The sequence below is a fragment of the Astatotilapia calliptera genome, chromosome 3 (genome assembly GCF_964374335.1).
Source record: "Astatotilapia calliptera chromosome 3, fAstCal68.1, whole genome shotgun sequence".
Lineage (NCBI taxonomy): Eukaryota > Metazoa > Chordata > Actinopteri > Cichliformes > Cichlidae > Astatotilapia > Astatotilapia calliptera.
The window spans coordinates 52,366,484-52,384,235 of NC_137424.1; the positions used below are offsets into that span (position 1 = coordinate 52,366,484).

At 40.5% G+C, this 17,752-nt stretch overlaps 1 long non-coding RNA gene across 1 annotated transcript; it reads right to left on the minus strand.

Annotated features, from left to right (window-relative positions):
- Positions 1 to 3,438: 3,438 nt before the first annotated feature.
- On the minus strand, positions 3,439 to 8,385 carry LOC145425469 (uncharacterized). Its single transcript, XR_013906161.1, has 3 exons — positions 5,045 to 8,385; positions 4,716 to 4,811; positions 3,439 to 4,552 (listed from the first exon to the last, which is right to left on the minus strand). It is a non-coding gene; the product is annotated as an uncharacterized LOC145425469 (long non-coding RNA).
- Positions 8,386 to 17,752: the final 9,367 nt, after the last annotated feature.

Here is a 17,752-nt window from a genome sequence, read left to right on the forward strand (position 1 = left end):
TGCCCGCTGGAGGAGGATGGAGAAGAAAGCTCAGATATTTTCACAGATTTTTCTTTCTGCAGTTCTTTGACATTAATATGAGTCAGTGTAAGCGCCGCCCTGTTACCCATCTAACAAAAACAAGATAAATTCAAATAACCGAGCTGCTGCTGCTGTGCCGTGTGATTAAAAAGTTAAAGATAATTCAACACAGAAACGATGTAGGTGTGTTGGGTTTCTTCTAAAGCGTAGCCCGAGGCCTCATATAGCAAACACAAATATCAGTGGGTGTAGTATTTTAACCCCAGTGGGATCTTAATATTACACCTGCACATCGCCATTTTAACATCAGCAAACAGAACTAAATATATTCCACTTAGGTGGGTGAGTACACCGCCCTGGAATTCCCTAGGAGATTTATATATATATTTGGAGATTTAGCAAAATCTCTGTGACACCCTCAGAGTCTATCAACAGTCCAGCATATCCACCTCACAATCAGATATGTACTATTAAAAGCTTTTTTATAATTAGTGCACATTGGAGTCATTCTTTACAGAAGGCAAATTAAAAAGTACACAGGGGTGTACTTTTTAATTTGCCTTCTGTTTTCCAGCATTTCCGAGCCCTTATACCACCTTAAGTTCTTGTGAAATTCTCAGGGCTGAAAAAGAAGCTCTGTAACCACAACCAAATTCATTTTACACCCACTCCGAGCGTCGCGCTCTGAAGACAAAATCTGATTTCTGTTCAGTATGATTTTCCTGTAACCCACTTTTGAGCATCAGTATCATGGGATGCATCATAGTTTCAGCAGCAGTTTAATAGTCATGATGTAGAAACAAGGTCTAGAAACAAGCATTGGTTCCCTGCATGTTTGTTCTGTTTTCTGATCATTTACTGGAGAAATATAAAAAACAAACGAGGGGGAAAAAAGCATTTTGCAAGTTTTGCGGATTTCACCGCAGCACACAGCGGGGCTTCCTTTTAACCTTAACTTCAGGCATATCAGTCTGTCCGCTTAGGAAGCAGAAACCACTGCGAGTGAGTCCATTTCAGCTGGTTTGGTGCAAATGAAAGCAAGAACAGGTTCTGCTTTGCACTCTTGCCTCACAGTAAGAAGGGTCGGGGTTTAAACGTGTGTGTTCTTCACACACTCTCTCCGGGTAGTCTGACTTCCTGCCAAAGACATGCATTTGGGTGAAATGGTGATTCTAAATGGCACATAGCTATGAACGGTTTTTATCATTTTGTATTAGCTTTTCAACAGTCTAGGGTGTCGCTTTATGGCAGCTGGGATATGCTCCAGCTCCTTTATGACCCTGAATTGGATAAAAGGAAGAAAATGGATGGGTTGGAAATGAGAGGCAACAACAGCGCATTGCTCTCTCTGATCTCAGGTTGCACGAGTAGTCCTCTTTCTCCAGGATGGCACATCCCCTCATAAGTACTGGTATGAGAAAGTTAGCTGCGTCTCGAGAGTGTGGAGGAGATACCAGGAGACAGGCTGTTAGTGGAGGAGAGCATAGAAGGGTTTTAAGTATCAGCCTCCTTGAGTGAGCCTTGAAAAGCCATACAAAATGACCTCCAGCAGGTTGCTTTGTATGATTAAACAGACTCAACAAGGGTGGCACGAGGTCCTGACGTCCTTTAGTGGGACCCGCTGCTCACAGCCCACCCAAACACCATGCGGTTAGACGGGGATTCCCAGACAACACTACAACTGCAAATCCACCACCCACTCTCAGGTTCATTTTAAAGACACATGACAGACACGAAACAGTCTGGAGATTGTGCTGCCTGTGACATCATCAACCAAAACTTCTCTTGGATATAATAAAACTGGAGTAATAAAGTGGCACGGAGCTCCAGGAAAACACACGCGGCATGGAAAGAAGCTGACTTCCCCTCACGCTGTCATGGGCGTGAGCCTCTCCTTGGGGCTAGATGGACACTTTCCACTGCAGGGTGATACTTTTAGCAGTTGTAGCTCAGTGGAAACAAAACCCGTCGCCCACAAAACTGTTCATGAGGAGGTTTGTAGTGACCGAATCATGATTTTTGGAGCAAGACAGCGCCATTATATTCAAGAGAAGGCAAACATCTCTGCAGCTCAGATCTCCAAAACATGATGGTGTAGATAGTGTGAAAAGCCAGAAGACTTATTCATTTGCGTGATCTGACGCTTCAGCTATGGCCCCGTTTTCACCAGTTTCCCACGAGTGTGACCCGAGGTCAGAACTTCCACATAGGAAAAGGAGTAGGTTACTCATCAGATGGCTTACACAACACAGGCATGAGATCCTGATCTGAAAGAGGGGGGCGTGTCTTTTCCTGCCCTTTTTCATCGCCTCTGAACACAACCCGAGCGCGAGCCAAGCCTCTCTGGTCAGCCAACATCATCATCTTCACAAAGCGGATTCCTCTACCCCGCCACAGAGTGACAAGAGGAGTGCAGAGAGAAGAAAAAAACAAACAAAAGTGGTCAGAGTATCCCTTTAAGAAATCGCATCTTTGCAGGAGCCTCTCGGGCACATGATGTGGCCCCCTGGACTCTGAGGGAGAAGGGCGGAGGGGACTTTCAGCTCCATCTCTGCCTCTCTGGAGCCGTTTTTTCTTTTTTCTTCTTCTTCTTCCTTTTTGCTTCGCAGTTGTTTTCCCCCAGCCAGCTGCTCGCATCCTCTGCCGTAAATCTTGCAGTTTATAATTTGTCCTCCGTTCACCTCCTCTCATGAGAAATGACGCATCGCAAGTTGAGGGTTTATTTCCAAAATGAGATTTGCAGAATTCAATACTCACTGTGATTAATTTGAGAATTGCTTTAATGTGTCTTCTCCCAGTGTTCTGGAGACCTTTTATCCACAATCTGATGCTTCTGCGACCGTGCATAAGCCAGCCGTAATTATGAAGCGTGAGGGGCATGGCTATGGCTGCGCTCTGATTTCCTGTTTGTTTGTCAGTATAATGTGATAATTGCCCATGACTGCAAAGAAAAGTGATGTTTTTCAGCCACTGCATGACAGATGGAAATAACCGCTGTTGCCCATTGGATTGTGGCTGCTGTTGAGAAGCTTCAAGCTTGGAATTTTGTATTAAAGTGGACCTATTATGATTTTCCTTTTTTCTGTCACACATGTGCTGTTACACATGGGTAAAGTTTCAAATAAAGAGTTAAACAAGGGTGCGATCCACAAAGCTCAGGCTTCACACTGCTCTAAACTCTCGGTTTGAGACACATTATCCTACACTTGGCTCTTTACTATGTGATTAGTAAGTCCAACTAAGGTCGTGTTAAATGTACCAGAATAATTTGTTTCCTTTACACTTATGTCCCAAACTTATATTCAAATCAATCAAATTGTTAATTTCTCTCTATTTCAATTAAGTTAAGTTTACTTAAAAAATATTGCTTACCCTGATTTGTAGTTTTTAAAAACGTCAATAATGAAAACTACAACATTCTTTCACATCATTTATTAATGCAAAATTTGTTGCAAACAGAATAAGAATCCACATCTCTAAGGGAAATTGCTGCAATTTGTATAATACAAATTACAAAACTTTTGCCTATGAACTAGTAGCTTTAAAAAGCTGTATTCAAACAAAACAGAAACAACAGACAAGAGAAATGTTAACCAATGTTTCTCTTCCTCTAAAAAAGAAAAAAAAAACCAAACTCCTTACATAAAAGAATAAAACACTACCAGCAGTATAATGTATCACAATTAGAAACTGATGCATCCACAAACTAACCAGTTTCAGACTTGCTGTTCTGCGATCCATATTTAGAAATTGCATTTTAATAAGGTAATTAGACTTAAAATTAAACTTGTGTTTTCCTTACTGCTTATTGACCACTGTCTTTCCATTCTAGTCCTTCCTTGAAGATTCTGAATGTTTTACATATTTTCTGACCTAACATACTCGCTTCAAAACAATTAATAGTCTTTAAAGTGTTACCAGTGTGCTGCAGTGTGGTAATCATGAATGGGTTTTTTTGTTTTTTTTATCCGGTTGAGTTAACACTGATTATACGCAGGGCAGCAGCTATAACTGAATAATTACAAAGTTGCTCTTCAAGCTACTCAAATGTACCACATGTGAAACATTCATTATTGAAAGTTAAAATGTTCAATCGAAACATAACACAGAACAAATGATGGTTGTACAAGAGTTTCACTCCTATTCACAAGAGCACCAGTCATTGGTAATTTACATAACAGCATTCTCTTGATGTGTTATTTTAGAAATCTTCCTATCCAGTAGCAATTTTGTTCTTCAGCCCAAAGACTTTGGGGGAGAGCTTTTCACCATCGAATCCCATCAACACTTTCTAAATGAATTCATAATAGTCCTTCAATTCCTTGGGGTAGGCTAGGTTTAGTGCATAGATTACTCCAAGAATCAATGCACAAGCTTGCGCCAGAGATCCAATGTTGTCCATGACTATCTCCCCTTCAACAAATATTCCAATGTCATCATAATGTCCATTTTGTCCATCCTCCCTGTTGATGACATAAATGCCCATGGTGTGCTTCTTCAGGTCTCTCTGGATATAATCTCCTTCAATGTCCTAAACATTTAATAAAAAGGTAAAAGAAAAAACAATTAACTCTACAATTAAATTCCAATCTAGTCGTTTGTGTGTGTGTGTGTGTGTAATACACACACACACAGATATCTATCTAAAAAGTGTGTGTATAGATGACTTGCTTACAATGACTTAAATGACTTACAAAGAACTCCCGAATAAGGCTTCCGTCCTCTTCACCAAGGTAGAGGCAAAGTGCCCTGAGAACTGCTTCCCTTTTCACTTTAACATCACTTTCAGCCTGTTTAAAGAGAGTTGCTGATTAAACCAATTTGGAAAAAAGAACAATGTCTGAAATTCGCAATAAGTAAATTTTATCATATGTCAGTTCAAACATAGTAAATAAAATTTATATATGAAATTTCAAAATTTAGATTGCTTGGCTGGTCACCTAAAACGGCTTATTGGACTCACCAGTGACCTGCCACTTAAGACAAAAGAAATCCAAATAGAATTTGCAATATTCAGATTTACCTCTTGCATGATCTGCAAGTGGTGGGCAAGTTTCTGCCCAGAAACACCGCCTTTCTTCTGGAAAACTGTCATCAACTGAGGTGTAATTCTGTCTAACTGTGCCGCGAAAGTCATCTCCAGTTGAAGTGTTGTAATACACTGGAATTCAGCATTTACCTGTATATCTCTCACACACACACACACACACACACACACACACACACACACACACACACACACACACACACACACACACACACACACACACACACACACACACACACACACACACACACAGAAGACTGGTGCTTAATCACTGGTATGATTATTTTGTTATTTCTTCATTAAATGCTACAATGCAATTGCCATCACTTCATAAAGCATGATTAGCATATGGGTTAGTATACAGTGCATGAAGGATGTTACTACTGTTAATCAAAGAAGAAATGAATGGCATCAGTCCATTTAACGGGTTTAAAGGGTTTTAAAAAGCAGATATTTGTCTGTTTCAGGTGGTTGGCAACACATTTTCCTGTGCTCTTTGTCTACTGGTGGGAGTGTCTCACCTGTGAGGTCAGCGGGGCAGAACTCTGCCATCAGCAACAGAGAGCAGAGAAAATTTAGATGTGCAACTAAAAACATGCTTGCCATGTAAGCCCCAAACATCTCTGAAATTGCTCTGCAAACTTCAGAGTACTTATACTTCAGGAGTCCTGTGGGTACCGTAAAGACTCATGTATGCAAACAAACCACATTTTTTTTTGCAATCTGATCCTTTTTCTCTTGGCTGTTTCCTTCAGGGATCACCACAGTGAATGATCCACCTCCATCTAACCCTATGCTCTGCATCCTCTTAACTCACAAGAACTAAATTCCTGTTTTTCATTTCACTTTCGCAAGTTTTTTTTTTTCTTTTGTCCTGGATAAAAGAAATTTAATCATATATATTAATTGATATTAATTAATATCAATATTAATAATCACAAGAACCCTTAAGATGAGATAGATAAACTTGTCCCTGCAATACTGTGACAAATATTGTTGTGATAAATATGTAAGGAATTTGCATGTACTTACCAAAATAACACCATCTTCTTGAATAAACAGTAACACATAAGGGGAAGAAAATCTGCCAGAAAAGGAAGACAAATAAAAATAAAAAAAAACTTTAGAAAGACAAACAATTACCGTTTCCAAGCCATTAGTGCATTACTTCATGATACTCCCTTGTAACAAAACAAATCTTACTTGTGCCTCTGTGCAAACTACAGATGGCACGATACCACTTTTTTATGTCCGATACCGATATCATAAATTTGATTATCTGCCGATGCCGATATGAATCCGATATAGTGTATTTTATAATAAATAAAACTGTTTTTATAAATATTTTGCTGCATTTTGTATAAGTTCATACTCAGTTTTAAAAACAAAACATTAAAGCTATTCTGTTATACCTGTATGCAAAAAATACACTGCACCCAAAATATTTTATACTTCAGCAATACTGATCAACCTAAAAAACTTACACCATCCTCCTTATTCAGGTATTCTAAACAGTACATAGAAATATTAAACTAACTAATAGGGCTGCCAACTCCCAGCAAAAATATTAGGAAACCACCCCGCACCCTCCGCCTGATAATGCTTAATTGACGTAATCTACTTTAATGCACAGAAATCAATTATTTTTCTATAATAATTTGATTCAACATTTTTCTTCAATACAGTTGCAGACAGCGCAGACAGCGTACCTTCCCAAAGGAAAAAGTGCTATATGTACTACTATTACTAGGGCATATATTAGACTTAATATTTACTACATACAATAATGGATCTCTATACATTTAACCAGATCACCACTTTGGTAGTAAGATTTAGAATAATTATTTATTAAAAGCTAGACATTTTAAATGAGAATAAGAAAGAAAATTATGTCTTTGTGTCTCCCTTTCCCTGTTAATGCCCTACCTGGCCCCCTGGCAAAACTTTGCTAGATCCGCCCCTGCACAGTCACCAGATGTCAGCTACCTAAAAAAGGATCCTGGAGTTATTTGTCTCTCAGAAACAGTTCATAACTTCCCTTCAACTCATTCATGTGACCTAAAATGTAAACCTGTTTCTTCATTACCAGTTCAGCTCTAATGATTCAGTAAAAACTTCTCCTGGTTTCACCTTCATGTTTCCTTCTCACCACATATCCAAACTATCATGACCAGCAGCTATTACGGCTGTGGCTCCAGAAAACATAAGCGGATACTAGAAGTAATATTAAAAAAATTCTAGCAACAGCTTATCAAGCTTAAACGTGCTGCTGTTGTTTATCTGCCGTTTTCCTCTTTCTAGCGCAAACTGGGTGACTAACAAATGAGAGAGACTAGCGACAGAAAAGCCAATCACCTGATAATCGATCAGTTTCATGATTGAAGTAGCAACAGGAGAGGGAGGGGGGAGAATGAGGGAAGAAGTTTTAGCTGTTCAGCATGAAGACACCGAATAACTCCAGCTTTGTGTCTTTTTTCATTCTAGCTGAAGTATAAAACAAATCGCTTCCTTTCCCCCTCAATACAAAACTCCGACAGCCAGTCCAGCTGTGGCTCCATACATCGGTTGTTAAGCTCAACATGGAAATACTATGCAAACATACAGAGATGAACTTACACACTTGCTTTACTTCTCTGTGTTAGTTTTCTCTGAGATTAAATGCAGCGGTTTGGAAGCACGTAGCGAGGCTTTAAATGCTAAACCAGACCGCTGACAGGTCTTGCACTCAACAGCTCTATCAAGTGAAGCAACTTCTTTTCTGAGTTAATTTCAGTTCTGACAAACATCACTCTCAGTGCCTTTTGATCTCACATTTTTGGCAACCACTGAGTTATTCTCCTCCACAGTTTACAACCATTATTTTTTTCTGCACAAAAGACGTTGTGCAACGCCAATCCTACTTATTTCCTACTGCACCCCTGACTGTGCAGGTGCGTTCAGAAGCCCCCTCCCCCGCCCGACTATTCCTTAATGCCAATGTTGTGGCGGGAGGGACGATTTCTCCACTTAAAACTGCAGGCGACTGTACAGTGAACTTTACAGCTAACTACAGAGAAATTGCCTCGTTCCATAATTTGTTAGTACAAAGTGTGCCACAAGAACTAAGCTAAAAACATATGACATTTTAACGCATCAATACAATTACTCTTTTAATAGAGCAGTAGCTAATAGAGCACATAGCTAGCTTAAGTCAAATTCATGACAAAGTTCAGAGGTGTACAACTACTTAGACTTCTTTCTCCATGTGCACACGTCTTAAAGAGTCAACATGCTTTGACTGAGGTAAAAAAATAAAACAAAAACGACCGTAAAAGGTTTACTTACCGAAGCTAGACCACCTTTATATGAAGTTGTGCGATTAACTTGAGCCCGCTTGCAGCACACAAAGAGTCCGCTTCTTCAGTCCGCGCGCAAAATGGTGGCCTGTCCTAACGCATGCGCAAAATGGCCCAGCAGGAGGCTATGAAAAACATACTTAAGCATTTTGAGCTACATTTAATTAACTAAAATTAATTGGATTAAAACGCAGGGAATGTATTCTGGAGTTACTCGAATTATATATGTAGACAGGAATTACTCATTTGAATTGAAAAGATATACCAAAATATAATATGCTATATTTAAAAGGAGACAATATCACTTTTTTCAGTGTAGTTATCCCTAACTTTTAGCTATATTAACAATTAAATGTAATTATAAACAATAATAATAACAAAATAACAATAATAACATTATTGATTTAGCTCTACAGACAAAAACAGTTTAAACTGGCTGTGAAGATGTTCATTTCACTGCTGAATTCAGGCTTTTTATTATGGGCGTCTATGAGGATTGACTCGCTTTTGAAGTTGGCCTCAAGTGGCCACTAGAGGAACTGCAGTTTTTTTAGCATTCACATATTTGCTTCACTTGTCAGTCTAAATTCTACTTCTTCTTCTTCTTCTTCTTCTTCTTGTTTTGGCGCCTCCCCTTAGGAATCGCCGAAGTGGATCATTTCCTTCCGCCTCACTCTCCCTAACCTTGTCATCCTTCACTACATCCATGAGTCTTCTCTGAGGTCTTCCCCTTTTCCTTGTGTCAGTCCGCTCCATCATCAGCATATATCCACTATCCCTCCTCTGCACATATCCAAACCATCTCAGCCTTTCATCTCTGACCTTGTCTCCAAACTGCTCATTTCTAATCCGGTCCATTCTGGTCACCAGTGGAAATCTCAGCAGCTCCTCCTCTTGTGCCACCCTCTCCAAATCATACATCACAGCAGGCCTCACTACCATCCTGTAATCCTTTCCTTTCACTCTTGCTGATGTCCTTCAGTCACAAGTTACTCCCAACTCTCATTTCCACCCACTCCACCCTGCCTGCACTCTTTTCCTCACCTGTCTGTTGCTATGGATGGTTTACCCCGGGTATACTCATCCACCCTTACTACGTCTGCTCCTTGCAGCTTCACTGTGACACCTGTCACTCTCAGATATTTATTCTGTCTTGCTTCTACTGACTTTCATTCCTCTTCTTTGCAGAGAATAACTCCACCTCTCCAGGCTCTCTTTCACCTCCCCTCTACTCTCACTACACACCACACCATCATCTGCAAACATCATAGTCCACATGCCAGTCTGTCCATCACATGCAGACAAGGAGCTCAGAGTGGCTCCCTAATGTAATCCCACCCCCAACTTGAACCCATCTGTCACTCCTACCACACATCTCACCGCTGTCTCACTGTCCTCATGCATGTCCTGCACCGCCCTCACATACTTCTCTGCCACTCCTCAAATGCTTTTTCTCTTCAAACATTAAAAGTGAAACATGTGATTTGAAGGCAGTACACTAGCATGTAGCTTAGCAGCCAAACTGCATCATTTAGCAGGAAATAACCATCTGATCTTTTCTAATTCATAATCTAATTTCCTAATCTCTATAATTGTGAGGCTAATTGCCTCTGTTTCTTCTAAATGAACCATTAGCATTTGAGATCACACACAGCTTTGGCATCATTCTTTGTCTGTATCATGAAACTGTGTTTAAAACCCCCTAAACAAGTGTTAATATGCTGTGTAAACCTCAAATACATGTTTACAACCTGAGTTGCTCATTAACAAGACATCATTAATAATTAATGGCTTAAAAGATGTTTTATGAGCATGAAAGGTTTAACTAAAACCAGCTAAAATGACAGATGTCAGCAGTTTTTTGTGGCTTTTCCAGAATGCAAATATTACTCCAAGATTGACACAGACATCAAAATAAGGTAAATGAATGACAGTGAGGTGGACTCCATCCTTTTTAAGGGCAGCATGTTTCCGAATCTCATTGAACAGCTCCCATCAGGTCGAACATTCCTGCCAGGGGCTCTACCTCTTAGGTAATCCGACTTTTACTCGTCTTATAGTTGCTTGTTTTTTAGAGCTTACAGTCTGTACTGGAACTGTTTTGGTTTGGTGGTCTCATTTTCACTTTCTGTCTCTTTTTTAATGTCAGAAGAGGAAAACTGTTCAGTATTTCACAGTAAAACCAAAGAACTGAGTAAAATAAATACATTCTATGTGTCATTTCTCTTTCTGATCCATGCTATTTATTTTTGCAATCCACCGTGGGACAGAGAGAAAGAGATCAGGTGGTTGGCGTTGGGGTGCAGACTATTGCAAAGTATGTCTGAAATGATCTGTTGCTGAAGCATTTACATTTGGATCCAGGCTGATTTGCTGAAGGAGGTACTTTGCTTTCGTTCTCAGCTGTGTCTCAGCGCTCTTCTCTGCTTTCTCTGGAGCCCAGCGAAAACTCCACCAATGCTCCACCCGAGGTTCAAGAACGCACCCCTCCTCCGCCCTGAAAAAGCACATCTGGTGCTCAGAGCAGCCCCCGGGCCCCTTTTAGCAACCCCTCCCAGACGTGAACTTGGCCTACCTAAATGTTTTTGTTCCTGCAGTCTGAGCTGGTCTTATGGAGAGGGGGATGGAGAGAGGGAAGGAGGAGGAATTTCAACATAAACTGCTTTTTATTGACACAATTGAATACATCAACATGAGAAGCTTATGAGAGACGAGGGATAGTGTGTGTGTGTGTGTGTGTGTGTGTGTGTGTGTGTGTGTGTGTGTGTGTGTGTGTGTGTGTAGGAAGCGAGGCGGAGCAGGAGGGAGTGGCCATCCATATCACTGATCTGTGACCATATCATCTAACCACTTAGTTGCCATTACAAGCAACCTGTCACTTGGTCAATCAGCCAGCTGACTGTTAACTTATTAAACCAGTCAGGGTAAACTAGTCATCAAAAAACCCGCCTTCAGCCCCCTACCTCTACCGTCAACGAGTCATTTGCCCAATCAGCAGACAGCCATTCAGGCAGTCAATCACATGGAAGCAATTGATTAGAAACAGCTGTCTTCACCCACTCCCTCCGCCTCCACTCTCTTCTTCCTCCACCTCCCGCAGAAGACTGAGTTCATTGTTTTAGCAGCTCAGCCCACTTCTGTACTCGCACAAGAAGCACGCTCCGAGGCAGTACCTCCATTACTTTGTCCACGTCTTCTCTGTTTCACGCTGCACATGCTGTACGTTTAACCACAGCGACAGGCTAGTGCTCCAATAGCTGTTGAGAAACGAATCTCAGTGGTTTACAACCTGTAGGTAAAGAAGCCCTGAGATTAATCTGCGAGGGTCACGAGACCATTACATTAATGAGGTTTTTGGACTCTGATTATCTCTAAAAATCACTGAAAAACATTGGTTGAACTACATCCACTGACACTCCAAACAGAATCGTGAAGAAGGGTTTCCTGTAGTATTTACTTTTAAGAGGTCAAAGAATGAAAAGGTTAGACGATTCATGGAAGTAATCAGAAATCCTCTGGTTAAGGACTCAGGCAATGATGATAGACACGCAACTAACTGCTTTCTTTCATGCAGTGAAGGCCACAAACACAGAGGCAAACAAACTGTTCGATGATCTCTCAGTAACTGCTGGTCCCAAAGACACAGAGACTTTAAAACAATGCACCAACTATGCATGCGTCCTATAGGTGGCCTCATAGACGGTATGAAGGACGGATGTATCTACCATGACGTTGATTATTGGTTTCTATAGCCTTGAGTTGAGCGTATCTGCCATCTTGGTGTTCTGAAACCTGGTGCGATGAGCAAGTGGCAGATCTGATAGTAAAACCACACTTTCATTGGCTAAGAACTTGTCTATCACAAGTCCTCAAAATCCATTTAAGGCAGTCATGTGTTGGCTTCAATTTTTAGATCCATTTGGCTTTAGATCCATTTTAACGTGTCGGTACCTTTTGTAAATGTTTGCCACCCTGTTTTAAACCCTTAAAGGACCAGTCTAGTGCAATGCTAGCATGAGTTAGCAGAAGGCTAGCATTTTATATACTGTTTTGTTTCACTTGGAATATATCGCCAATTCTTTATTTGTGAGACATGAAAATAAAATGTACATTTTTATATCTAAAATCAGGTGTAAATCATCAAAATTATTTTGCTCCATTCACTTTTCTTCATCGAGGACTATCTCACAAGCGCCCTCTGCTGCACCCTTTGCTGAACTGCAGCCAATTTCTGTTCAACTGAATTAATAAAAAGTTGAATGGCAAAAACACGTACTTTCATGGATTTTACTTATTTTCTCACACTCGTATCTAGGGTCCATATAAAGAAGCGTTTACTGCAATAAGACCTATTGCCCTGGAGTAGCACTACCTTTCATAAAAATCTTGTCGTTCACAGCTCAGCTACGGTGGTACCCGGGCGATTACCGCCTCTCAAGGCCAAAAATCTAGTGATTCTCAAAGTGTCTTTCCAGCAGAGCCTGGCCGAAGCTTTTTGTGGCTGGTTAGCTCAGACTTCCAGATCGACTCCCCAAAGTCTGCTGACCCTCAGCCCATCACACGCTTTGTAGCCTCTGTTGTTTCTCCCTCTGTTGAATTCTTAAAATATGCTGGGAGAGAGGCTTAGAGCAGACTTTGAGTTCCCATTTAAACATTTAAGAAATGCCCAGTGCTCATAAAGGTTTTGGAAATGGGTAAATTAGTTGCTAGGAAACATCTTTAGCTGCAGGATGTTGAAATACACACCAACTGTGAGCTGTAGCATAATAAATAGCCCAAGTACGACATATGAGACTGTGTTGTTTATTTTAATATACCCATATAAAAGTGAAACTTTGAGGCCTTGTTTTTGTCATTATTTCAAAAACATGTTAAATATTTTGGGTTGAGGCTGCAGGAGTCCCGCTGGTGTCCAAAGTCTTCCCCTTAATGTGCGTGATAGTTAAAGAACAAATAAATACGTTAGAGAAAAGGTCTGCCCAGTGTATTATTTAAGGTAAGAGCAGCTGGATGAGCTGTAAAAGCTGATAATATTAGTAAATGCGTTGTGTGTCAATATCTTTATAGTGGATGCATCCCTGCTGTGTTTCTGTGCAGCTTGTTAGATAATTCAACATGTTGGTTTTCCGGGTGGATGTTTTTCCTCTGCATTTGCTCCACAGCTCACATTCCTTTTCCATTTCCTACCAAATGCACTTCAAAGCCGCTGTGTGACTGTATGTGTGAATCAAATGCGATTGTTGCTCTGCTCTGCAAGGGGATTCAGAACAGGACCGGAGCAAACCATGCGTCTGGCGAGTCTCATGTTTCAAATGTTCAAAGACTGTGTTTGTGCATGCATGTGTGTGTGTGTGTGCATGCATGCATGTGTGTGTGTGTGTGTGTGTTTGTGCATGCACTTGTTTTTTTTATGAAATCTGGTCCCAGGCATATAAAAATGGGGACAACACTGACACTTTTGATTTGTTGCTAAAGCACAAACCTCAGAAGGTGTTTTAAGTCTGCTGTTTCCTTTCATAGCAATACATTTAAAAAAAAAAAAAAAAGCACCACTTCAAGTCATGTTAAGGTGAAAGTTGAATTTAAACAAGCTGCAATATGAACCCCAGATACTCTCAAGATCGTTCAGGTTGGGCCTTATTTTTACAGCTTTGGCCATGTTTTTATGAGTTATGAATATACTCCATACACCTAATGAATGGCTCTATTGAGAACTCAGTACTTCTGAAATAGGCAGATATATATAATGTTACAAAGTTACACACCGTTCAGCCAAATGATCTAAAACACATTATTTGAAAGGAGAAAAAAAATTGTAACCATATCCAACTACAAATATGTTAAATTACACCAAGTACAGTGTTTACAATAGACACTATTTGCTTTCCAAATCTTTTTGGCTAATAAACTTAATTTAAAGAGTGATCACATCAAAGTACAGTAACTCATTGATGTAAACAATTGCTAAAATGTCTAATTATTACCTCAAGGATAAGCGGAAGCCAATGGATGGATGGATGGATGGATATATATAGATATAAATATATCTGGAGGCGGAGTATATGACGGCAAGGTTGAGGACGGGGTAAATCCTCGGTTTACCCCAGCTGGCTGGGGTTGTGACATGCCCTGTGTTGTTCTGTGAATCCAGGAGGAGGTAGGGGTGGATCGCCTTTTCAGTTGGGCACATTTTTCTCATGTTTTGTTAGTCAGGGAGGTAAGTGATTGTCGTTTGGTTATGTGTCTTTGGGGCTAGGCAAGCAGCTTAACGCAGCTCAGGTCATACAAGCTTTGGTTAGTTTAGTTTTAGTTTATATTAAAATATATTACATATATTAAAATTATAACACGCTAATTTTTTTATGTAACATAAGCTAGCATTAAAGAGGTGTTCATTAAGAGCTCCTTTCTGGGTTTTTTTTAGCAACATTTGCAGAAGCATTAGCATTTAGCTCAAAGCTCAGAGTAAATGTTTCTAGGTTAGAAAATGATGTTAACATAAACATGCTAACCTAACAAATTCTAGTGAGTATGATAATAGCATTGATTAATAGCGTTCAGTTCAAGACACAGATTGAAAACATTAATCACAATTAGCAGAAAATATAGTTTCCTTCTACAAAATTTCATATTTAATGACCGCTCAGGAAAAACAATTCAGAATTTTGTTCTAAACAACTAGCTGAGTTGTTGACAGAAAATAGGGTAAAACCATAGCAATTTATAATAATTTGGGATTATTAATGTAAAACTACAGCTTATGTGTCAACTTTTTGCTAACATTTAAAATTATATGGGATATATTTTTGGCTTGTTAAAATGTCAAAAATGGTCAAAGTTTGATTATAAACTTCATTTAAAAAGCCAGATGTCACAACAAACGGGTAGACGGGGGAAAAAGGACACCACAAACTTGTTGATAACTATAAAGTATAGCCTGCTTATTGGTGACTTATTTTCCTGATGGGACCTTACTTTATAAAGTAAACATCATATTGCATTGCATAAGAGTCAAAACTAATAACTGATGTTATAAATTCATCAAAAAAAGATTTCCTGAGCTCAAAAATAAAGATAATTTTAGAGGGATCCAAAGGGATCGCCCCCTGCTGGGAAAGGATTTGAATCACTTTTCACGTCCATTTTTTACAGGCTCTGATTTAGGTAAATGCTCAGCTTTACCTAAATCAATGGTATTTTTTAATAGTATATGTGGCGGGGCGTGGCCTGCGGTGCCGTGCAGAGGAGGCGGACGCACCTGCACGGCATCCGCAATCACGCCCCGCCGAATTAAATATTGTACTGGGTCCTGTGGTTGTTGTTGTTGGTGTTATGTTGAGCTGGAAGCGGGAGAGCTGCAGCTCTGAGTGCGAATGTACAGCAACCGTGTAGGGATTAATAAAAGCATCAAAATGCCACTGGGTCTGCCGTGGTCGTTTACAGTATACCAATGAAATAAGTCCACTTTAAGTATAAACTGGGTGTAAAGCAGTGAAAAATGTCCATTAACAGTGACATGAAAGCATTGCTGGCTGTCTAAATTCTGTCATTTCCAGATAATGAAGCGACCAGGCTGTTCGTAGTTGCATTTTACAGATATTAGATGTTGAGCAGACCCACTGTCCTCACACACTGTCCTTACTTATGGCTGCCAGCAATGATGGATTACTGTACTGTTCAGTGTGTCAGAGAGCAGACGGTCATGGGAGTGAGCCGTGGCCCTCCGAACACTCCGACACACACGGACACACACATTCCTGCTGTGCGTGTTGTTGTGTGTCGTGTGCTGAAGGGGGCGGGGTTGGAAATCAAAGTCACGGAGGGACGAGGGCAGCAGGGTTGATCTTGTGCTCTTTTACTGCACAAACATACACACACTCGTAGGTGGAATGTGAGGGCCTGAGCAGGTTACATCACACACCAGCACATACACAGTGAGGTGGTGTTTGTCAGGCCAGGTTTCTGCAGTGCGTGAGCAGGCTGCATCCCAGCAGTCACCATATGGACGGGTACTGAAGTCAGAACACAAAGAGAGCGGCGGATGGGATAGGAGAGAAGGGGGTTGGAGCAAAGGACACAGGAATGAAGGGAGGAGGCAAAGTAGGGATTACTGTAAGCGAGGAAATAAGGAAGGAAAGAATGTAAAGGAAGCAGGCTTTTGCTTACAATGAGGAGGAAAGGCAAAGAAGGTTACACGGGATCGAGGAATGATGACACTTGGAAGTTATTTTGGACAAAAGATGGAGGCTGGAAGGATGACAGCAAAGTGGGAAATGAGAAAAGGGACAAGTCAGAAAAGACAGAGGAATATAGAATTAAAGCTGAAGTGAGGAGGGGAAAAGTGGTACTGGGAGCAGATAAGGGAGAAAGAAGGAGGAGAGGGATTGGGAGTATATAAACAGATGGATGAGTGTGAAGGAGAGATCATAGAGGGATTGACAGACGAATACAACATAGAGACTCACATGATCCACGGGGCTTCTTGCAATAAGCCTGTTTGCTCTCACTTTTTTCATGTTTTTAAAAGTAAATGGCATATAATATTCATATATGTGTAAAACCATTCACACAGTCAGTTTAGAACCACCAATGAATCTAACCTCACACATGTTTTTGGAGTGTGGGAGGAAACCGACGGACCCTGTGGCAACCCACGCAGACACATGGATAACATGCAAACTCCAGACAGCCTGGATTCAAACCCAGGATCTTTTTGCTGTGAGGTGTTGTTGCAAGCTCAAGGCTGCTGGGTACACTGCGGCCAGAAAAGGACGGACATCGTCAGCAGCAATACTCAGGCAGGCTGTCGGGTTTGAATAATGCTCAGTTGGTATGAAGGACCCCAAAGTGTGCCAAGAAAATATCCCTCACACTATTAAACCACCAGCAAGCTGAACTGTTGATGGAAGTCAGGATGGATCCATGCTTTAATCTCATTTACACCAAATTCTGACTCTAACATTTGAATTTTTACAGCATTTTTCCAATCCTCTGTTGTCCATTTTTGGTGAGCCTGCATCAACTAGCTCAGCAAAATTGCAGGTGTGGCACTCATTGTGGTCTTCTGATGCTGTAGCCCATCTGCTTCAACGTTCAACATGCTGCGTGCATTAACCTCCTAGGACCTGGCGTCCACATATGTGGACGTCACATTTTGGGTTATTTAGACCAAAATACTCAATTTTGATCTACAAGGGCCTGATATCCACTTACGAGGACATTTTACTGCTACTGTTCTATCGAAATTTTAAACGAATATCCTCATATGTGGCTCTCATTTTTCTTAGAAACAAAAATCAGGTAAAAAATAAATAAATCTGGTAATTCTTTGTTTTTACATTCATCAAGT